This window comes from Melozone crissalis, unplaced genomic scaffold (assembly GCF_028551555.1).
Source record: "Melozone crissalis strain CALT ecotype California unplaced genomic scaffold, PUWL_Pcris_2 ptg000068l_1, whole genome shotgun sequence".
NCBI classification, from domain to species: domain Eukaryota; kingdom Metazoa; phylum Chordata; class Aves; order Passeriformes; family Passerellidae; genus Melozone; species Melozone crissalis.
In genome coordinates, this window is record NW_026535846.1 from 21,547,524 (window position 1) to 21,571,188 (window position 23,665).

Genomic DNA, 23,665 nt, shown 5'->3' on the forward strand with positions numbered 1-23,665 from the left:
TGGCATCCCAGGGATGGTGGCACTCACAGTGTGACACCCACCCTGTGCGCACCCCGCAGGTTTCCCCTGGTGGGTTCAGTGTCCATCAGTGATTTGAGAGCCCTGAGTATCATCTTGGGCTTGATCTTGGGATTAGGCATGGCTGAGAGGAGCTCGGCTTGGGCACTCGGATCACTCTGCAGCGCCAACCAGCACATGAAATAAGGATACAAATGTGAGACTTTTTTTTCCCTGAATTCCTAGAATGCTGAAACAGATGCACTTTTTTCAATCCATGTGTCAGACAGAGTAAAAGAATGAGACTAATGCTGAGTTGGAAATTGATTTTGTGGTGCCTGATATCCTTCTGCTCAGGGTGCTGCAGAACTGTTCAAGAGGAATATTTGGATTACATTAGAGACAGGAGAAAATTTCCAGTAATTCTGTGATTACCTCTATATGGTGCATGGTTTTCTTGTGTTCAGTTACTCCTTTTAACTTGGAGATTGTTCATGGTAAACTTGTTGCTTGAGACATCAAGGCAAGGGGAAAACTTCTGAATAAGTGTTGAAACAGAAACTCAAAGTGACAAACACCTGCAGGGTGAATGTTTTCAGGCAGCAGAGTATCACAGACAGGTAACACACAGGCTGGAAAATGAATTTATTAGCAAATACTGAGCTAAAAGTTCCTGTAGCATTGCCAGCTTTGAGATCTGTCTGTTAGTGGTTGCAGGCAGCACATTTGGAGGGTCCAGCAGACCCTGAGGTGTTGCTGTAGTGAGTAAAAGTGGAAATAAATTCAACAATGAGCGTTGTCTAGGTAGGGAGGTGTGTAACGCCTCCATTGGATCTGATCAGTGATCTTCATGCTAATAACTTTTAAATATTCTGGTACAAGTGGCTTCCATTCCAAGAATTCCTGCATTTTACAGATGGATTTGGATGCTGGAACAACCCAGAAGTTTCTAAATGCAAAGGTCTTGCCACCTGTCCAGAGCAAACTGTAAATACATAACACTCTTAGCTCAGTAGCCACAGCTGCTCCTCAGGCTCAGAGTTAATGTTTGCATTAACAATTCTGATTGTCATGTGAAAAGGGTTCCTTGGGCATGGGGTAATTACTGGTGATGGATGCCAATGGCTCTAGGGTTCAGTGCATGCAACTTAGCTCTGCTTATAGGATTTTGCTAACACCTCTCACTGGAGATTAACCTGATCTCCTAGCACAGGAAATTAAAAATCCTTTGACAGTCATCTTCAGATTATGAGAGGGAAGGCAAGATGAAGTGTCTCTTAGCCCCTTAGCATGCACCTTTCTCTTCTGTTTCCTGGAGAGAGGTAGAAAAGTTGCAGGGATTTAAAGAAAAAATCCAGTGGTAGTGACAAGCAACACATCTTTCCTCTGGGTTATGGTGCTTTTCGCTTCTCTGTATGTTATTCAAGTAGCTGAAAGTGCTTTAATGTTTAAAATTCAGCTTTCAAAGCTTGTACCTGAGAATGGGGTAAGTTATTGTAATTTTTCAAGTGTTTTAATCCTTGGTTAGTGCCCATAAATATTTAACAGTGGCTACTACAGCACAGTTTTAGCCTGATGGATAGACATGGGCATTGCTGGTAATAAACCTGAAACTGGGGGAGTAAAAGAACCTTAAGAACTTTCTTCCTAATTTGCTCTGCTGCAGAACTTGTGGGTTTGTGATGCTAAACCCCATCACAACAAAACTGTTGAGGTGGTTTTCTTCCTGTCCTGCTTCTCTGCCTTACCCCAGCAGGACGTGCTGTCAGGGGCCACTGAAATGTCCTGGAGTTTTCTGGGTGTGATGCCTTTCTGCTGCTTTCATCAAGAGCCACTTTGCCTCTGTAACTTTCAAGAATTAAAATGAAGTTGGTTTTGCGGGTTTTTTTAATAATTGCAGAAGGAAAGGCTCTTCCTTCCATTTTGTTTGTTTGTAATTCCTGGGAAATAATTTTGCCAGGAGCTGGCTTTGTTGCCCTGGTGACATTGAATATAGGTAAGGTTGATGTTAATTGAATATAGGCAAGGATTAAGCTCACTGTGGGCTTTGTACCCCCTCCTCAGGGCCAGTCTCATTTTGTGGCAATTCAGTATTTATATTTAGTGGCTGCATCAGCTTGTTATGAGTGGAACATCAAGCTTTGAATTTCACTTATATGAAAGCTGCATACAAGTGTTATCTTAGACTTTCCTTTCCTTGGAGAAGTCGCAGCTTTTCCAAACACGAGGAGCCCCAGGAAAAGGCTCCTTTCCCCAAATCCCAGAGGGGCTCAGGGTGGAAAGGAGCCCTGGAGGTGCCCTGGACCAAGGTCCCTGCTCCATCTGCAGGAGCTGCTGCCCTTTGGGGAGAGCAGGGAGTCGGCTCTGCTCCCATTGCTGAGCTCTGCAAGAGGGCTGGGAAACCCTCAGGGTAAAGTGTCACAGGCATCTTTTCATGAAAATCCTTTTCTTGGGATTTTTCTCCTCCTGAGAAGCTGGGAGGCCTCAGGAACAAAATGCAAACAATGGTTATCTGCTGTGGAATGCAACAGGTGCATCTGTGATTGGTCTCATGTGGTTGTTTCTAATTAATGGCCAATCACAGTCAGCTGACTCTCTCTCTGTCCCAGCCACAAACCTTTGTTATCGTTCTTTCTTTTCCTATTCTTAGCCAGCCTTCTCATGAAACCTTTTCTTCTATTCTTGCAGTATAGTTTTAATGTAATATATATCATAAAATAATTAATCAAGCGTTCTGAAATATGGAGTCAACATCGTCATCTCTTCCCTCATCTGAAAACCCCTGAGAACAGCATCACAGTAAAGGGTGAAGCATGAGAGAGAGGAAAAGCAAACAGGAGTGGGTCAGGACTCAGTGCCTTCTCTCAAGGCTGAATGCTGCGTGTTAATGGCCACTGACTTTGTGGTTTAACACCCCTGGTGTTTCCTAGCTCCTCACTTCTATCCAGCTCATAAAAATAAAACATTTCTGTGGTGGATTTACTTGGAAAGAAGCTAATGTGGTGGATGGAGTGTGGTGTAAATTTCTAATGGGAGGTACTCAGGGTTTCGAGTGTAAGAATGAAGAGGGCTGCTGTCATTAGTGCTTTTGGGTACCAATAAAGAGCTGCTGCTCCTGTAGATGTGACTGCCTGGATCCCTGTGGACAAAGCTGGCCAGAAATGGCACTGGAACACCTGGCTGGGTGAATTTAGGAGAAGTGAGCAGGTCCTGAGCTGGGCACTGGCAGAGTTCATGTTCAGGCACCTGTTCTAAAGCCATGTACCTGCTTCTTTCATCCAGCTTAGATCCAAATAATTTCCTTGGTAGGGAAATCAAAACCCAAAAGGCAAACTGTCCCCCCCCCCTTGCTGCCATGGGCACTTAGAGCTAAACTCCCTTTGATATCCTAATTTTTAAAGCTACTTGGTGCTAGGCTGATTCATTTCCATAATCCTCTGACCGTAATATGTGTATTTTAGTCATAGCCTGTGTCACTGAATCACGAGTTTGGATCTGGATTCTGGGTAATTTAAGAAACTCAAAAGGTGCTTTGGGCTGGTTATGTTTTCATCCCTCTTGTTTGCCTCTAGTTTTGCTGTTGGAATTGCACTCCAGATGGGAACTGGAAGTATTTACATCCTCCTGAGAAGTCATGGGAATTGGGTGGTCACGGGCACTTAGAGACACCTGAGTGTCCTCTGTGCCTCACTGTGCAGGCAGAGAATCACCCTTACAGTGATTATTTGTCCAGGCTCGTGATGGGAGTTGCTGTAATTCACCACAACCTGGTTTATGTTGTCTTCATTCAGCATGTCAGACAAACCAACCAACCCAAACCACAGCAGAAAGCTGCCTGAAATCAGCAACATCCCAAAAGATGCCATTGCCTCCTTCCTGAATTCTGCAGCTCCTTCCCCTGCCCATGAGGTGCAGTTAAATGGAACCATGTGCAATTAAATGGAAGGAAGCAGGGTGAGCATTGCTTCAGCAGCTCAGGAATGCCAAATCCCACTCCAGTCAGCTGCTGTGAAATCACAAAAGGTGCAGGAGAGATAACAGGTGCTGGTTTAAAATAAATACAGAAAAAATTTATTAACTTGAAAGAATTTTGTTTAAACATCACCTGGCAGCCTGTGCATCAGATGAGATGAAAATACAGAGTAGAACAAATGGAGGAAAATAAAGGTCTGTGTTCTGGTAGTTCTCTGCTTTGATGTGCAGTGTGTGCTTATGAGATAGTTAATAACTGTTAAACAAGAAGGAACAGAAAAAAATGGAGCTCAAAAGGAAATTAATTTTGAAGGCCACGTTCTTGAATGTCAGAAATCAGATAGATAAGGAGAAAATTCTAGTGTCAACTGTTAGGGTTTTTGTACATGATCTAACTTCAGATTTCCCTGAGTTAATATAGAACTCCTTTATTTGTCATCCAGTGCTATTTCAAATGGTCTGCTTCTTTATTTCATACCACGGAAAAAGTATGAAAGGAGGAAAAAATAATTCTGATGAAGGAGACAGGAGCAGTTTAACCTTTCCTTTGACATTTCTATAAGAAATTCCCTCATGTTTATTTTATCCAAAAAGTTGTAGAGGAGGAAATTGAAGCTTTGGAAGAGAATGAAGGGAGGGGAACATTTTTCAATAATGAAAATTCATCAAAATCTTCTCTTAAACGAGCAGTGTTTGTTGTCTTTAATCGTTAAGTTACGAATAGCTCAGGACAAGTGGGACAAGAGCCCTGAAAGGTCTGGAGAAGGAAATGAGAGCGGAGTTTGCCAGGGCTGACACTGTGGACGGAATCCAGCTCACGATGGAATCTTGGATGGAATCTCCTCCTCCCCACACCCAGAGCCTTCTGCACAGGGCTGGAGTTCCATCCCTGCCCTTTGGGGACTCTGGGCCATTTAATTCCTTTCCTAAGCAGAGGTGGGCTTGGGCAAACCCCTCCTTTTTGAGGAACTTGGAAGAGCAAACGTTTGAAATCTGGCTCGTGGTTCATCATGCAGGCAAGGAGCTGGCAGTGACAGAAAGCAGCATTTCTGGCTGACCCAAAGTGTTATTAAATGGGAAATCTGGGTGACTACTGCCAAGGTGTGTGAAAATCAGATTGAGACACTTCCACTGGGGCCTGACTTTCTGCTTTTGAACAGATTGGAGCTGTAGTGACATCACAGATGGAAGCTGAAAATACATTCATTCTCCTGAGATATTCTTATCTAGAATGCTGAGAGGCCTGCTTTCTACCCAGAGTGTCATATAAATATATGACTAAGTGGAAAAATGCCTTTAACTACTGAATGGGATCCTTCTTGTTTGACTCTGAAAGTTCAGAGAGGAGCTGGCTGTGCTCTCAGTCCCTCTGGTGCTCTGGGTGCTCCTCAGTGAGAGAAGTCAGATCTATTTTGCATTGTCTCTGTGGATTCACCACCAAAGGTAGCTTTTGGTTTGACCAGATGTGTTTAAGAATTTTTTCATTAGTTATAGATTTCCTTAGGCAGCAGCATGTTTCTTGAATGAACTTTCTGCACAAAGAACAAATCAACTTTCTGCAAGTGACACCAGAAGGAATGAGCTCCAAAATCAGCTTTTGCTCCAGTCTTTATGAGATGCCTCATGTGCAGGGCACTCAGTGATTTGTTTGAAGAATCAATAAACTCAATTATGTGATTTTGCAAGCACAAACGCATTTTGGTGTCAAAACCATGGAAAACTGTATCCTAACCCAAAAACCGAGATGAGGATCAGACACCCCTGCTCTGAAGCAACCCTCGGGCTGGGAATCTCTGTCTCAGGCTCCTCTCTGCTCTTCATGCTCAGGAGGGCAATCTTTGCTCATCCGTGTCCTGGCAGGACCTTTCAGCTCAGCAGGACTGAGAAGTTATTTCCCCTTTTTTGCTTTTTGACTTTCATACAAGAGGGAATGTCAGAAAGAGGGAAGAGATTGGCATTATGCAGGGTCCAAGCTAGAAGGTAAAGCAACCATTTCCATGGAGAATTAGGTTGCCAAAAAAAGGTATAAACAACCTCGTCCAGTTTTATTCAGGGATTTTACAAGAGAATTATGTGGGAAACTTTAGGAAAAAAAATGCATCAACCTTAGCATGATTCTGGCATTTCTGTAGAATTCAGCAGAGTGATTATTTCAGTGGGATTCAAGCTGCACTGTATTAACACAATTTCAATTCCAGATTAGCTGAAATGTGTCTCTGTGAAGCTGTGTCAGACCATATAACACTCCAGGCAAATGGTTTCATTTCCTTTATCCCGTTTTTCAGTCCCTGTTTCATGTCCTTTGTAGCAGTCTCAAAGCAAATGATACAGGTTGAATTTTTCTACTGTGTCTACAGATGATGAGGTTTTTGGGCACCTATTAAGTCCTATAAATAGGGCAGTTTGGGGCAGGGGAAGACTTTGTTTCTATTGCCTCTACCCAGCCTGTTCAGCAGCTGTTTAATAAGACATTTGTGGTTAAATCAATACTGTTAATGAGCATTTGTGATGATTATTAAAAAAAAAAACCCATCAAAGAATCATTTAGGGGAGAAAAGCGCCACAACCAAATGAAGACAATTCCACTCTTGTCCAAGTAGTGTCTCATTTCATGCACATTTCAAGGCTCCAGAGAATCTTACAATTCTTTTATTAAGTAAAAAGAAAACCGGTAAAAGGGAGCTCAGTTGGTGCACGCAGAGTTGGCGCCTCTGCTAATTGAAAGAGGAGATAAAATAAATGTGTGAAGAAATTATTTCTAGCAGTTTTCATCTCTGGGATTAGTGACAGCAGGTTATGAGGGCCCTGTCTAAAGTTCAGCAGTAGGTCACCTCTGAGCACCTGTCTGGAACTTGGGCAGCCACATCCTTAATTGCGTGAAGAAAAGGGAGAAAAAAATTATATATACACATGTGAGTGACCCAAAGAAATTTGGAACTCTTCCCAAGGTGATTTTTTTTCATATGCAGCTGAATTTCCATCTCCTGCCATCCTTTGATAGCGAATGAACAGAACAGGCTCAGTGCTTGGGTTTTAGCCCTCGTTTTCCATCCCACCTCCTCCTGGGCTCTTGCAGTGTCCGTGTTTGTGTCATTAATTCCAGTTTGGCAGTGTTGATTTACAGTGCCAGAGAGCTTGGCCTGGATTTTGAAGAGGCTGGCTAACTGGAAGGAAATATCAGCACATATTCAAAGGCTCTTTCATAGCCACCATGGAGCAATTGTGAGCATTTTGGTAGTTTCAAAAGAATAGCAACTCACAGAGGGAATTAAATTAAGCTAATGAAAGAAAGTCTTTTACTTAGAACCAATAAAACGTATTAGACTTTGCAATAATCTGTCTGAAGTGGTTCTGAAGCCCTCTGCCTTGATTTTATTTGAAGTGGAATTGGACAGCGCATTTAACACACTGTGGGAAACGATCTTGAGCTGGTGTGGGGAAATCTCAAATTGGATGTTGGAGCTCTCAGTTCCTGCAACCACAGGGAATTGATGGAAGGATCGCCCTGAGTGAGCAGGCTCTGCCTGGCTCAGAGACATTGACTTTGTACAGGAGGGAAACTGAAACAGAACAGCTTCTGCTGATTTCCCAGTTTGTAGATGGGATATTCTGGGCAATTTCCCAGTTTGTATATGGGATATTCTGGGTGATTTCCCAGTTTGGAGATAGGAAATTCTGTGTGATTTCCCAGTTTGTAGATGGGAAATTCTGGGTGATTTCCCAGTTTGAGACAGGAAGTCCTGGGTGATTTCCCAGTTTGGAGATGGAAATTCTGGGTGATTTCCCAGTTTGAGACAGGGAAATTCTAGGCGATTTCCCAGTTTGAGGTGGGAAATTTGGGGTGATTTCCCAGTTTGGAGATGGGATATTCTGGGTGATTTCCCAGTTTGGGGCGGGGAATTCTGGGCGATTTCCCAGTTTGGGGCGGGGAATTCTGACTGATTTCCCAGTTTGTAGATGGGAAATTCTGGGTGATTTCCCAGTTTGAGACGGGGAAATTTGGGGTGATTTCCCAGTTTGGAGATGGGATATTCTGGGTGATTTCCCAGTTTGAGATGGGAAATTCGGGGTGATTTCCCAGTTTGAGATGGGAAATTCTGGGTCATTTCCCAGTTTGGAGATGGGAAATTCGGGGTGATTTCCCATCTTGGTGCTGGTGAGACCCTCTGTGTGTGCTCTGCCCTGCCCAGCTGTGTCCTGGCCACTGTCGGTGACACCTGGAGCTCAATGGTCACTGGCCTCACCTTCTGCATGGGAACTCCTGTGATCCGTGTGTTTTCTTTCCCTTTGTCTTCCCTTTTAAAGATTTTCATGCAAAACAACATTGAAATTGTCCTGTTCAGGTACCAATGAATATTTCATGGAGGACTGTGATGCTGCTTGACCTCAGATTTCCTTTCTCATTCCCCTGCATCTTTGTGTAAAATAACCTGGCAATCAAAATAAGAACCAAATAATATAAAAAGAAGGTTCCTTAGAACATCACATTGTTAGGATCACCACTCATTTCAAAAATGAATGCAAAAGTTTTTACAACTTTATGGGCCCTTTTAAAAAGCATTTAGTTACTTCTTGGATTTAAGCTGCCATTTTGTGTCATCATAACATATTGACCGAAAACTCCTGTAAGAAAATGACATCCATTATTAAAAATTTCCCCAGGAAATTTCCAGCAGACAAAAAAATTTGCTAGCTGTAGCTGTTCCTCCTTTGTTCTTTTTAGCTGTGCTTATCACAAGACCAAAATTTCATTCCTCGTAATTGGAATAACCAGAACTTCTCTCCAGTAGTTCCTGTAAAACACTCTCTCAGTGCACTTATTTCATTACCTGTTAAGGTGTTTTGCTGCCTCCAGGCTTTTTCTGTCACGTCTTTTCTATGAGCAGAAGGCAGGAGATTGGGTTCTGCATTGTCAGAATGTTTATTTCTCATTTAATGTGTCACACAGCATTTTCTCGTGGTCACAACAGGCTCCAAAGACAGTTTGCCTGTAAATTCTGTGTTTTTTGCAGTGCTGTACAGAGCTTGCCACCAAATCCAAGGAGCTCATAACCTCCCTGCCTTCTTCAGGGAAATGCTAATCCACCCAATTCTCCTTGGCATTGTTTGATGCTTCAACTTGTATTTGCAGATTTCTGTTGAAACAAATTAGGAACAGAAAGTTTCCTGGTAACCACCACCTCCTTCAAGTTTTATCTAGCAGATAAAGTAAGAGATGTTTGTTCTAGTGTGCCTGTGGCTTATCAATGCTGTTGTCAGAAAGCAGGCACATTATCAAGCAGACTACAGGTGGTGTTGACATTTATGGATCCCATTTTCTCTAAATAGGCTGCTTTAGAATCAAAATCGTATTCAAAAGCTGCCTTTCAAAACAGTGTTATTTCTCTTTGAAGAGAGAATTTTGTGAATTCAGACAATTAGCATTTTTAACAGCTTGCACTTTAAAAGAAGGTAAGAAAGTCAGCACCCACAGCTCTTCCATGAGGGATTAAGGAACTTTTAAAACTGGAGGCATCCTCAGCTCTCAGTAATTAGCTCTCCAGTGAAACTTTGCTCCAAAACTGCTTTAAAACAGAATTAACTTCCCCTGGTTCTTGTGCAAAACCCAACCCTCCTGCAATGCTCCACTGCTCTGACTTTGGAAGGAATATCATTAAATATGAAACATGACATTGCTTCTGAAAAATATTTTTAGTGAGAGTGATCACATGCCAAAACAGACAGAGCTTTTCTTCCTCATTCTGGAGGCCTCATTTTCCTGCCAGTCATCCCTGCACAGCTGTGCCTTGGAATGCTGAGGTTTCACTGAGCACTGAGAGCTCCTCAGCCCTGGGCTCTGCACTGCCCTCAGCCCATGCCATGCAGCTGGTGGGATTGTGAACAACGCCGGTCACTCGGTTTTGAAATTTTAAAAATTTAATAGTAATAAAGTGGTTATAAAAATAGTGATATAATTAGAGTAATAATAATTTGGACAATTTGGATTAGGACAATACAAAACAGAAACAAAGAGTTATGGACAGTCCGGGTACCTTTTTCTGGGCAATATAAGCCCAAAAAGGACCCAGGTTAACAGAGGATTAACCCTTAAAAGCAACAGCCTGTTGCATATTCATACAGCTCATCCATGATGCATAAATTCCATTCAAACACAGGATTCTGGCTGGGCAATGTCAGCTTCTTCCTCCAAATCCTAACAGCATCTTCAGGGCTGAGCAAGTCGGGAAGAAGTTTGTTTGTTCTGATAAGGGAGCAATAAATTTTCTTTCTCTGAAAGATTCAAGTGTCCTGTGGCTGCTATCTTGGTGCAAGCCCTTCTTTTAAAAATAGTATCCTACATAGCATCGTTTCTATTTTAACATTTTGCTATAACCTAAAACTATATTTAACACACTACTTAAGAAAATTAACACAGCATAACTTTCTAACACAACACATATAATATTCATTTTAATATTTGTGAAAAACCAATCATAAAATATGCATTTTTCACAGGATGATGGTGCATTTTAAAAAGGAAGGAATCTTTAAAATGGAGATGTTTAACTTCTTTTACCTGGGTGTTTTCTGCAGATGTGTTGGGTGAGTGACAGAAAGGCGGGAGCAGGGTTAGGAGCACAGGAGCGATGTCAGGGCTGCATGAACACTGTCCTGAACGTTTCAGGAATGTTTACCTGCTCCCCAGGTGTGCCTGGCTGGGGTTCAGGTGTGACTCTGGGCACACACAGCACCTTCATGGCCAGGGCTCAGTGAATCAGCGTTGCCTGGGCTCTGGAAATGCAGTGTACAGTGCGGTGTGCCCCTGGGCTTTCTGCTCAAGGACTGCTGAGATTATTTCATTGCAATCAAGGCAGATTTTTTACAAGAATAATAAGAGACAGTGACTGCTACTTCCCTTTATTTTGCACCTCTTGGGAAAATGGACTTTCTGCAGTGATTACAAAGGATCAGGGTTGCTGTGAGGACCAGGGCACCTCAAACCATCTCAATATCCTTGTCCATGGGAGTGATTCAGTACAAAATACTGCACTGGCCTTACATTTTATTTCCAATTCATTACATCTCTGTTTAAAGAGATTTTTTTTTTTTTTTCACTCAGCCAGGAGTATGTTGCTATTTCCAACTTCGTTTTAAGGCATATTAATTTGGAAAACACATCTGAGGCACAAATCTAATAACTGAAACGTTTTATTTACTCATGTTTCTAATACCTAGGTAACTCCACGAATTGTGTGGGCTTTTTCCACCCCATTTGAAAAGAAATTACATCTGGGTCAGGCTAAAAGCTGAAGAGATTTTAGCCCAGCTGGTGTATTGTGGTTCTTGTTTGTTTTCCCTCTGCAAAGTAATAAGTGAGGAATCATCTGGAGAATTGCTGAAACCGTTTTCTATATGATGCCATGAATTTAAAAAAAAAAAAGTGAAACTGTGTCTTGCTTGGTTATAAACCCTAACATGAATAAAAGAGGAGCAAAACTCATCTACAATGTTATCACATGCCTCAAGCAGCAGGAGAGTGATTTTCCCCTTAATAAAGAAATTGCTTGTTTACAAATAATAAAGACAGAAGACACTTCACATTATAATGGGAATGGTTGCTAAACTGATATTCTTTAAATATGAAAATCGACTTTTAAGAGCAGGAATTGAGAACCTCCAGAATTCTCTCTGGATGATCAAAGACTTATTTAAATTCCAGTTGTTTGAAATGCATTGCAGTTTGTAAACCTGCAATGTGAATTTGCACTTCTATTAAAAAATATCAAAGTCACCTCCCAAGGCTCTGCAGGTGATAATATATTTCTTTCAGATGGGCAAACTAAGGCATACAATAATTAATTAGTTGTTCCAGGTCAGTTAGCTCAGGCCAAAACTATAACAAAGATCCCAAATCTCCAATATACAGCAGAAATCAGTAAACAAACAGCTCCTTACATTCTCTGCTTTGAAACCATGTATAAACTTCTTGAGATCTTGGTGAAGAAAGAAGTAATTCTGCACTTCCATAATGTGTGACAGACTCAAATGTTGAAATTTTGAACAGGTGCTTTATTGTTTTTCCCCTTTTCTTTCTCTTTCTTTCCTTGGCCAAGAGCAGAAGCAGGGTAAGGATGGGTTTAGCCAGAGAGGCCATTTGAGCAGTAATTAACCAATTAATTGCCCTGTGCTGCAGCTGCCATCCTCCTCTGTGAGGGACAGTATCTGGCTTCCTCTGCAGTGCATTATTGTGGTTTATTCTGCACAGAATCATTGTTTATTGCTGCCATCAAACAGGCACAGAAATAGATTTATAATAATAGATTTAACACCACAGTTATACAAATGTTTAAACGAGTTAGGCAGTGGTGTTCAGTTGTTGTTGCTTAGCAGTCAAAAATAGGGACTTTTTTTTTTTTAAACAGTCCAACACAGGTGAGACAAACCCCAAAATCTCTGTTAACCTCACATGGACTCCTCTTGCAGGAGCAGCCAATGTGTGTTCAGTGGGCTCCACACTTCTGGCTATGCTCTGACTGGGAAAACTTTCATTTAATTTAAGTCACTGGTTCATTTTCATCAGGGCGGCACTCAGCAGCAAATAAGCAGACATTGAACAAGGAAAAAATAAGCCATACATTTATATGTATATATATTTTTAACCATATATATTATTATTTTTTAGTGGTACATATTGCCTTTTTTTTAATGTATTCCCTTCAGCCTTGGGCCACCTTTACTGAACTGCTTCAGCTCTGGCCACTCCTTTATATGGAATTATATGGAATTATTCCTCCTCTGGCAGGTCAGTGCTGCTCCATCCTCTCCAGTGTTTGTGCCCTCCTAGGATGGCAGGGATGGATGGAGGGGTCTGTTCTTGCTCCCTGCACTCCCTCTCTGGGGAAGGGAAAAGGTTTTCCCTCATTTTCAAGTCCTTCCTTCCATGTGGAAAATGCATTTCCACAGTTGGTGCTCTGTTGAATTTCTGTGGTGCTGCCTGAAGGCCGAGCAGCACAGCCTGCTCCAGAATTGCTGGGAATTCTCACTAAAAAAGGGTGATTTTTTTTTATACTGTTTTATACAAACAAGCCAGATAAATATGGGCAGAGGGGAAAAAGCAAACTAGATCAGAAATCTTGTTACTTCTAATTCTTCCCCCAAAATCTGTAGCCTGGTACAGATCCAGCCCATGTGAAAAGTTCATGCACTGCCTAGAGAAATAGACATAATTGTTTCATTAATTTCAAGATTATAATTAAGTCTTCTTCAGTGTTTTCAATCCTTTTCTCACAATGTCTCTATGAATAAAACATCTCCCAATGGTATATTGTCTATTTTTTAAACATCCTTCTGGATTCCTCTCGAAACTCATTCTAAATAAAGATACCATCTTGAACAGTACAGTAGGTCAATTTGCTTTTTACAAATTAGGATTTCTGCTATTAATTGGACAGTTTCTAAAGTATGGCGAATCAAGGATTCATAATTGTGTCTTAAAAGACTTGTACAAATACATGAATGAATTTTTCATGCCTTCTTGATTTGTTAAAATGTGTTCGCTCCTCAGCGGAGAGAGAATAATGGGAAAGATACTAAAAAGGGCCTTAATTTGTGGGCAGAGGAGTGAGGAAAGGCTTAAAAGGCATTAATGAAACTGAAGGGGAATGTTCAGGTGAGAGGGAGAAAGCTCCCTCTGCGACAGAAGCTTACATCTGTACATTATTAACAAATCACCAATATACGACAAATCAAACAAGCACAGTTTTAAGTATCTTGTTAACCCGACAGAGGAGCGTCCATTAAGATTAAAACCTGTAAAAGGATCTAGGCAAACCCACCAAAAACACAGCCTTCAGCAAAATCCTGGGTGGATTTTGTGGGGCTGGAGAGGGGAGAGCTCCTCAGGAATGAGAAATGTGAGAGCTGGAAAGGGAAGCACAGAGAGCCATGGCTGGGGCAGGTGAGGATGAGGAGAGAGAAAGGGGGCAGAGGAAGCAAAGAGCATTCAATGAAATGAATAACTCCATTGGAAAGAGCCACGTTTGGTGCTGACCAAGCCCGAATTCAGCAGAGGAGCAGCCCCAGGATGGAGAGCCCTTGGCAGGGGCTGGGTCACAGCTGGACAGGGCTGGGTGTCCATGGTGGGAGCTCACCTGGGCGGGCTGGGCTGGCACCTGGGGCAGCAGGGAACTCCTGCCAGAACAGAAATTCCCATTGGAAAAATGGAAAATCTGCTGAGAAGCACAGCCTGGTGTTCTGCAGCTTTGGGAGGCTGTGGAAACAATGCCTTGCTCTCTGCACACGTGTGTAACATGTGTTGTTCATGTGTGTAACTCTTTCTCCTTGGCTACCTGCAGGTGACCCCCACCCATTTATCACCAGGGGCTAAAGCGCTTGCTGCCCACCCATTTCTGGCAGTTGGTTTTATGTTTATGTTGTTCAGTTTTCTTTTTTTTTTTTAATTTTGTTTTTAAACTATGCAAATATAATTCTAATAAGGATCTTGCTTTCCCGTTCTAGAACGCTGGATTTTTATGTTTGTATTTACAATTGCCTGAAAAAGCTTCAGATTCACAGTAACTGTGTGGACAATCTCAACACTTATTTTTAATTCAAAAGAAGACAACTGATCAATAATACATGTTTTCTCTGTTTGTTATTGGAAGGTTGAAAAAACCAGAAGTCTGCTTGTGCATATAAAGTACAGCATCATCATTAAATAAAGAACAGTTTATTCCTTTGGCTTTCTCCTTTATAATGCACATCAGTACCAAAAACAGGGGGAAGATTTTTGTTTTCTTTTAGATAAAATACTTTTGCTTTATTATTAATGGTGATTCAGATTTAAGCTATGGGATCTTTCACACACTTTGAATCAAGATGCTGTTGAAAGTGTCACTTTCTGTTGTACTGATTTTTGTTTCATTTCTGTTTTGTAAGGCCACTAGCTGCAAACAAACAAACAAAAAAAAAGCAAATAACTTTGTTTTCTTGGTTTTAATAACAAATGCCTTAGGAGCTCTGGAACAGTGGATATAGATATCTTAAAGAAGAAATCATGCAGGGTGGGTAGCCTGTGTGTGTTTTTAAAACCCAGAGTGTGTTTTTATTGTTGCAATGGACTTGGGACTGACTTCTTTACCCAGCAGCCAGAGCTCACAGAGCCTGCTGGAATTAAATAATCTCTGAAAACTTTGTCAAAATTAATTTACTGATTCCAAAATTGTACTGGGACATGAAGTACTGGCAGGCAGGCAGATGGAGAATGTCATTGCTTAATTGGCATTTCCTCTGGAAACAAACTTAAAATAACATAAGTCTGTGTGTATTTATTGGATCAGAGCAAACCTGTGTCTGGTGCAGCGTGCTGTGGGTGGCAAAGAGGAATGCAAGGGTGAAATGGACTGCAGCAACATTTCTCCGTCATATTTTTTTAAATTCCAGAAACTTTAGGCTTCAGGATCTCCTCAGTTAAAGGTTTTGCATTTGTATTTGAGAGCCCTCAATGGAGAACACACAGAAGGAAAGAGGAGCTGAGCCCATGCTAAGCTTTTTAGCAGCTACGCAATTGTGTGTTGAAGTATTTAATGCAATAGTTTATTTAAAGGTGTGTGAAGAATCAGACAGTTCAGTTATTTTGAACAAGACTGCCTGTCTGTTTTGAACTTTGTTTGAGGCTCTTACTGCTCTGACAAGTAAGAAGAGGAAAAAATTCCTCTTAAGGACCAGATTTTAGATGGAAGTTGCAAATGTTGGGAGATTTCTAATAAAAGGAGATTTTGTGGAGCATTCTTATTGTAGATGGTACTTAATGATAAAAAAACCCTGTGATGCTGGGGGTTCATTTTCTCTTTATTTCCAGTTTATGCTGTAACTTGGGTGCTTTACCCACATTTCCCTGTGGGAGATGTTTGAACCTGGCTGTGAATGGGGTGCAGGTGCTGCAGAGGGAGGAGTTTTCCCCTCTGGGTAAATGTGCTCAATTCTGCATTCTGCACAGGTCCAGAGAGAGAGGGCACTTTTCACTGATGTGGGACAAAGCCAAATTAAATATATGCTGCTCAAAGCCCTACTCTGAGGTACTTGGGTGTCGCAGACATTTTTTCATAGAAATCCTTTCTTTGGGACTTGTTCATCTTCTGGGAAGCCGAGGCCCCAGAAAGAGAATGTAAACAATGATTATCAGCTGCTGTGGAATGCAATAGGGTGCACCTGTGATTGGTTCATGTTCCGTGTGTACAATTAAGGGCCAATCACAGGGCAAGCTCTCTGGAACACAGGGACAGAGAACTCTCTTGTTTTGGGATTCTTTTCTTTTCTATTCTTAGCTTAGCAGCCTCTGCAACTTCTCTTCTTATTCTTTTTAGTATAGTTATAATGTATTATATATTATATATCAATAAATCCAGCCTTCTGATCATCAAACAAGATTCTCATCCTTCTCTCACCCCAGCGACCTCATCAGGTCGCTGTAATGCTTGGGTTTGTGTCTGTATGAGCATTAAAGGGAAACAGCAAGCCAGAAATCACCTGCTTGTGTTTGCTAAAAGGAATTTAAATCCACATCTGAAATGTGACAATGGTCAACGTGGGGAAAAAAATATTTCCAGCCATTTGATTTTTACTGAGCGTCCCTCAGGGAAGGAAAGAGGCAGGGAAATGAACATCCCAACCTTCTGAATTCTCACAGGGCCAAATCCCCTCCTTGGGACTGTGGTCATTTGTTCCATGAAAATGCTGGGAACAGCACACCCCATGCAGGCCGGTTCCTTTTCACCTTTTTTTGATATTTGAGGAATCCGGGAGTGACTGTGACCCTTCAGAAAGTGCTTTTACATGGGGTGGGCTTGGGGTGTAATGGAGCAATGCTCTGCTGAAATCTCTCCTGTCCTGGTCAGTGGAATTCTGAAAGTTTTGATTCCCATCTACCTCCATTGCTACCAGGAGGACTCTATTCATAAGTTATTTATTAATGTAAAAAAAAAAAAAAAAAAAAAAAAAGAAAGAAAAGAAAAAATCTGGTGCTTGCAATTTTTAGAAATAGTCTTTTTCATTTTCATTACAAGTTTCATTTAGGAGACAAGAACTGTGAAGGCTTCAGATTTTAATTAAATCATGTCCATTTTCACCAATTTGTCTTAAGTACAAGGGAAATATGAACTGAGATTAGTGTTGCATGAAGAGAGAAATCCATCTCGAGTTGCTGAGCTTTCTAGGAGTTAAATTTTTCCTCACATAAATCTGGCTATTCTTGCTAAAGCTAATTATTCACTTGTCCACGGTGCTCAGATGCTATGAAATGGACATGATAGACTGCAGTTACTTAATGTGGATGGGGACAGCCAAAAAATGTACATTTAAGAATTCTCAGGACACTTATAATTTATTGTAATACTTGCCAGAGCATGAGAGATGCTTTCAAAGTTCCAGAAAAAGGGCAGCTCAGTACTCCAAGGAGTGCACAGCAAGTTAACCATGTGAAGGGCAGAGATGTTTAATTGGAAATGTTCCAGGCTCTCTGGAAGTGGGAGAACCAAGGTCTCCCCACAGCTAGATTTTCCCATAGACAGAAATAAAAACATTTTTCCCTAAGAAAAACTTTTCTTTTGATGAAGAAAGACTTTTTTTTTTTTTTTATGATATGCTGATGATGACTTTAAAAAAAAAAAAGTCAAGGTTCATGTGTAAGCACTGTTAAATGTCCCTGATAAAATTGATGTTCTTTATATTAGTCAGAGATTGAAGTCAGCCTTGCAAAAAGGGGCAGACAGGTTATGGCAAAGACTTTTCCTGGATGATGCAGTAAAAGTGACTCCTGGAAATGCTGATGCGAGCCTGGGAACCAGTGGATGTGCTGCTCTTCAGCTCAGATTTTTCTGCTGAAGATTGCAGCCTTTAATTGCTGCTGTTCAGAGCAGCAGATTTTGCAGCAAGCAGTGCTGGAAATGGCACATCATAACAGACAAGCTTTCATTATCAGAAATCTCTTCAAGGTAAATGCTGCAATATTAGTCTCAATATTGCCATACTTTACCAAATGACTGCATTAATCTGATTTCCTGACTGGTGCTGTGATAGAGAACTATAAAAGGGAGATCTATCCAAGTGAGATGGATGCTGAACAACTCCAGCCTGAACTTTTCCAGAGGCATTTATGGCAGCTGGGATATTTGCTCTGAGCCCAGTGGCAAACCAGACCCGAGTGATGGAGTGGTGCAAACACCAGGGCAGGACAGGGATTGTTTGCAGTAACATGAACTGTAAATCCTGAAGGCACCAAGGAGGAGAAAAATTGGAAAAAAAAAAAAAAAAAAAAAAAAAAAAAAAAAAAAAAAAAAAGAGAGATGACTTAATGTTGTATTTTAGGATCAAAAATATCTTAAGAGTGAATTTCAGCAAATAATGAAACGGATTCCAAAAGGGAAATGATGAAAGCCTCAGCTCATTACAGCTGAGCTAAACAGGCCAATGCGCTCTAGTAAGAATTCCTGCATCCTCTCCTGACAGACAGGTTCCTGACATGATAGCTCTTTGATGTTTTCCATTTTTCTGATTCCAGAAATACATTCATAAAGTGAAATCTGTTTCCATTAGAAACAGTCAGTGTGGTGGGGGGCATGCTGGTGTAACATCAGGTGGTGGGAGAGGAGAATATCCAAGAGGACAAACTGAAATCTGTGGGTTTGTGCATGCTGTACATGCTTTGGTGAGCTCAGTAAATTATTACAGCATTTCAGAATTTTTTCAGAATTTCTGAGTGTTGGTTTTTTTAATGTGTTAACTCCTTACTTTTCTTTGCCCTGCTGCAATCCCAGGGGGTTTTATTGCAGGGAGAGACCTGCTGTCATGAGAACAACCTGGCAGGCAATTTTAAGATGCTAAACACCTCCAGGACCTTTAAAAAGGAATGCTGCACACAAATTTCCTTTTATGCAATAATTAGGAGCTATAAGGTGGAGATCTGTGCAGTTTCTTTATGCTCCTGTTGACTTCCTGGCCATGGACATTCCCAGGGCTGGAGCCTTCAGCTGGTGGAGATCCTTTAGAGAAGTTTCTGGAGAAGTTTGAGCTGAACGTGGCTCTGGAACCACTGCCTTGGAGATGCTGGAGTTCTTTGCAGAATTTTAGGAATTCTGCAGAGCATTCCTGGAGGAATATTGGTGTATTTCTTGGTGTATTCTTCACCTCAGCAGGTGTGGATCTGGGGTGGGACTGAAGAGAGGAGGTTCCACCTGTCCAGCTGGGCCCTGGGGATGGCTTAGGAGTTTCTTGTCCATCCCAGTGGCTGTTTCAGTCAGGCTGGATATCGCAGACATCTTTCATGGAAAATCCTTTCCTTAGGGTTTTTCCTCCTGAGAAGCTGGGAGGCCTCAGGAACAAAATGCAAACAATGGTTATCTGCTGCTGTGGAATGCAACAGGTGCATCTGGGATTGGCCTCATGTGGTTGTTTCTAATTAATGGCCAATCACAGCCAGCTGGCTCGGACTCTTTGTTATCATTCCTTCTTTTTCTATTCTTGGCCAGCCTTCTGATGAAACCTTTTCTTCTATTCTTTTAGTATAGTTTGTGGCACCAGGGGACAGCAAGGCTGGGCTGGTGGCACCACCAGGGACAGGTGTGGCCACCCTGAGGCTGTTCCTGAGCCAAGGAGGAGCTGCCATCACACCTGGGTGAGACTGACAGCAGGTTACACAGCCTGAGGTATCTTAAAGCTCAATTATATTCCTTATTATCTCTGTAGTAATTTTCTTTTTCCTTAAGAAGACTGGAATTGTGTTTTTCAGGGCTTAAAAACATGGCTCAACTACAAAGGTGTGGGGTTTTCTTCCTCTTGCCATGCTGAGGTAACCCTGGTACAATATTGCTGTTTTTCTATGAACATTATTTGAATTTGAAGCTCCCTGCTCTTATTTGACCTTGCATTAACAAAGAAGAACTTTGTAAAAGCAAAGAAACACAAATAACTTTTGTGTTCCCAAACAGACTAAAGGACCAAAGTCATGGTAAGGTTGCTAAAGGTCTCAGCACGTGGGTGTATTTAAATCAACATTTCCACATTGCAAGGCTTTTTCATTCCTTTCCAGCCTGGATTTGTTGCAAAAGGCAAATTCTGTGCATAAATTACAATCAAAAGCTGATATGTGAAATACAGATTCTGTTTGTGCTGGGTGCACCAAGTGTTGAATCCTTCTTAATGAAAAAAATTTATCAGTGTCTCTGGGATATGAGACAGATCATCTTGAATTTTGGTGGTAACTCTTTTCCTTATGGGAGTTTCACCTGCACAAGAGAAACAAAGAAATCGTTGAGGCTTTGGGGAAGAGTAATTTTAATTGCCAAAAATACCAGTAAAAAAAGGCATCATAGTGTTTCTTGCTTTAGAGTAGATGAAGAATATTTTAAATTATTAATACAAAATATTTTTGTTTGTGTTTTACAAAGAAATAGTATCAGGATTTGCATCTTTGTTCTTTCCTTTTCAGCATGCTCAAAGTCAAATGAAATTTGAAGACAGGATCAAATTAAGCCTTGATTTTTGTTTTATTCTTTTCTCCAGCTTTGTTGTTTAAAAAAAATTTAGGTTATAAAATCAGTTCACCTGAAAATCAAATTTACAAAATACTATTTTTTTCATTTAGAACTGTATAATTTCTAAGGAACTTCAATTCTGTAACTTTTCCTTACGTGCTAGCATATATGGGTTTTTTTCCATACATTCAGTGGTTGAGAGCTGCTTTAGTGATTATATTGCTATTAGCAACAGACTTTTTTTAAATAGTGCAAAATCAAATATTTAAGCTGTTGTCAATCTGTAAAGGGAGGATTTTAAGCAAGGATCCCTTTGAAATGCAAGCTTGTAACCTCCCAGTGCTTTGTGCATCAGGAGGCTCTGGCAAGACTTAAATCCTCTAAAATAAACGGAGGTGGCCACTCATAATTCCCAATAATCTTATTGCAGCAGCCAGTCTGTGCCCAGGGCTGTGAGCTGCAGCTCTGGGTGTGAATGAAGCAGGGCAGTGCCCATGGAGTGCCAGGGAACAGCTCAGTCCAGAAAGGTTCTGTGCCCCACATCATCTCCTCCTGTGCCATTTGTTTGTGTGCTCCACATCATCTCCTCTTGTGCCGTTTGTGTGCTCCACCACAGCTCTACTTGTGTTGTTTATTTGTGTGCTCCAAAATAGCTCTTATCCTATTTGTGTGCTTCACCTCAGCTTCTCCTGTCCTGTTTCTGTGCTCCACATCATCTTCTCTTGTGCTAATTATTTGTGTGCTCCACACCATCTCCTCCTGTCCTATCTGTGTGCTCCACATCGTCTCCTCCTGTGTTATTTGTGTGTCCCACATCATCTCCTCCTGTTCTGTTTGTGTGCTCCATATCATCTCTTCTTGTGCCATTTGTGTGCTACACCACAGCTCTTCTTGCTTTATTTATTTGTGTGCCCCACAATAGCTCACCTATATTATTTGTGTGCTCCACTCCAGCTCCTCCTGTCCTGTTTGTGTGCTCCACACCAGCTCCTCTTGTGTTATTTATTTGTGTGCTCCTCAATAGCTCTCTTATCCTGTTTGCATGATCCACACCAGCCTCTCCTGTCATGTTTGTGAGCTCCACACCAACTCCTCCTGTGCCATTTTTTTGTGTGCTCCACACCAACTCCTCCTGTCCTGTCTGCTCCACATCATCTCCTCTCGTGTTATTTGTATGCTCCAGAGCAGCTCCTCTTGTGCCATTTATTTGTGTGCTCCAGACCAGCTTCTCTTGTCCTGTTTGTTTGTTTGCTCCACACCAGGTAGTCCTGTGCTATTTATTTGTGTGCTCCACACTAACTCCTCCTGTCATGTCTGCTCCACACCAGTTCCCCTTGTGCCATTTGTGTGCTCCACAACAGCTCTTTTTGTGCCATTTGTGTGCTCCACACCAATTTCTCCTGTCCTGTTTCTGTGCTCCACACCATCTCCTCCTGTGCCATTTATTTGTGAGCTCCACACCATCTCCTCCTGTGTTTCCAGCTGCACAAGGTGAGGGGCAGAAATTCAGTGTGGCTCTCAGGTGAGCTCTCACTGAATGCTTTTTACACAATGGCTCTGTTGGATTTGGGAGCAGATCTCTCACTTTTTGTGAGTATGGTGCTCGGTCCCTCAGCCCCAGTTTTAACTCAAAACTCTTAATTTCAGTTATTCCTTGTGTGCTGTTTGCCAAGCTAACCCACTGAAGAGGGGTAAAGGAGGGAAGTTCAGAGCAAATAGAACCCATGAATCTAAGTGATGCTCATTCCTGGCACTGGGGAGCAGGACAGGTTGGACAGCAGAATTCTCTACCTTGGGGGCTTGAGTGCCAGCCAGGAAAACAGAGGGAGAGTCAGGGAACAATATCACCCATTTCCAGCTGCTGTCCTGGTTGGGGTTTTGGGAGGTTTTTTTGGGTTTCGTTTTGGTGATTTTTTTGTTTTTGTTTTTTGTTTGTTTGGGGTTTTTTGTTTGGTTGGTTTTTGATTGGTTGGTTTTGGGGGTTTTGTTTGTGTTTGATTTGGTTTTGTTTTGTTTTTTGGGTTTTGCTTTATTTTTTTTTTTTTAATTCTTGTTTGGGAGGGATAAACAGAGAGCTCACCACTGTAGGACTGGCAGGAGTGTTACAGACATCTGCAAAAAGCATTTGTATTTCCTCCCCCTGCACTGAGTGCAGAGAGCTGCCCTGGGCTCCCACAGGGGCTGTGCAATCTATTATAAATTGCTTGACTAAAAGAAGGGTACTCTGCTCATGTTCTGCTGCTGCCTGAGGCTGCTCTATTAAAACATCATGTGCACTGGATCACATTCCATTCCTTAATTTTTATTAATAAATAAGCATGGCTGTGCTGTTATTTGCATACTTCTGGGCAGGCTCTTCTCCCTTTAGTTTTAGAGAGACGGAGGGGCGAATGGAAATGTGCGTATTGTGTGAAGAGTGAAGAAAGGCAGCAATTCAGAGATGCTAAATATTCATAATAAATTATGTAGGAAACTAAATTTAAGGCATCTCCAATTTCAGTGCCTGAAATTGCATCTTGGGTTGGAAAGGACCTTAAAGATCATCTTGTGACAGACCCAGTGCCATGGCAGGGACACTTCCACTGTCCCAGGTGCTCCAAACCCAGTGTCCAGCCTGGCCTTGGGCACTGCCAGGGATGCAGGGGCAGCCCCAGCTGCTGTGCCAGGGCCTGCCACCCTCACAGGGAACAATTCCCAATATCCCATCCATGCCTGCCCTCTGGCACTGGGAGCCATCCCCTGCGTGCTGCCCCTGCCTGTTCCTGCAAACCCCTCTGTAAAAAGCCTTTGTGCAGACACAGACCATGGGCAGCAGTTCTCTCCCAGGTCAGAATTTGTCCCCAGTTTCTCTGCTCTGACCCTTGCCTGCTCTCCATGCTCTCTCCTGTGCCCAGTTCAGTTGGGTTTCCTGTGGAGGAAGATGTTTCTGAGGTGTTCAAAGGCAGTAAAGTAAAACACTGCTTTTCTTTATCAGCAGGAGTGGATGGGTTTGTGTTCCTGTCATGTGCGGGTTTTAAGCCTTTTTTTGTAATTGTGCAGTGGCCAGGTCTCTTGCTGAATTACATTTCCATCACTGATGACCTCCTCGTTCTCCACAGTGATGTTTGGTCCAACCTACACAAGATTTCTGTTTAATTTGTGAGATCTCTAACCACAGCCTGTGCGGAGAGTACACTGTCAGAGCAGCA